Below are 344 nucleotides of genomic sequence, written 5' to 3' on the forward strand. Positions count from 1 at the left end.
CGGGCGGTGGGGCGGCGGCGGCGGCAGCGGTGGTGGCGGACGGGAGGGGTGAGGCTGGGTGAGGTTGGGGGAGGAGGTGGAAAACCCGAGCTGGGCTATTGTATCAATTAAGAAAAGGCAGTCCGTCCCAGGACGCGGTCTCGGCTCTGGAGTTGCTGCTGGGAGAAGAAAGGGGAAATAAAGAAAAGGCAAAAGGAATGAAAGGGGGGAAAAAGTAGGAGGCAGAAGGCAGGATTTCAGGGCTGGTGGCTTTAAAAGCGTCTCTCAATGTGCATTGGAGCCCTAAGCAAAACGATGCGTGTGTTTATATAGAGGCGGTAGGCTGCGCCGTGGGCGCTCCGCCA

General features: G+C 58.4%; 1 protein-coding gene across 1 annotated transcript in view; it reads right to left on the reverse strand.

Moving 5' to 3' along the window:
* LOC104852244 (cytochrome P450 26B1) overlaps nucleotides 1-344 on the reverse strand; it is a 19,653-nt gene that overhangs the window by 18,280 nt on the left and 1,029 nt on the right. The window lies entirely within an intron of this gene.

The sequence above is a fragment of the Fukomys damarensis genome, unplaced genomic scaffold (genome assembly GCF_012274545.1).
Source record: "Fukomys damarensis isolate Sample0158 unplaced genomic scaffold, DMR_v1.0_HiC HiC_scaffold_2, whole genome shotgun sequence".
NCBI lineage: Eukaryota > Metazoa > Chordata > Mammalia > Rodentia > Bathyergidae > Fukomys > Fukomys damarensis.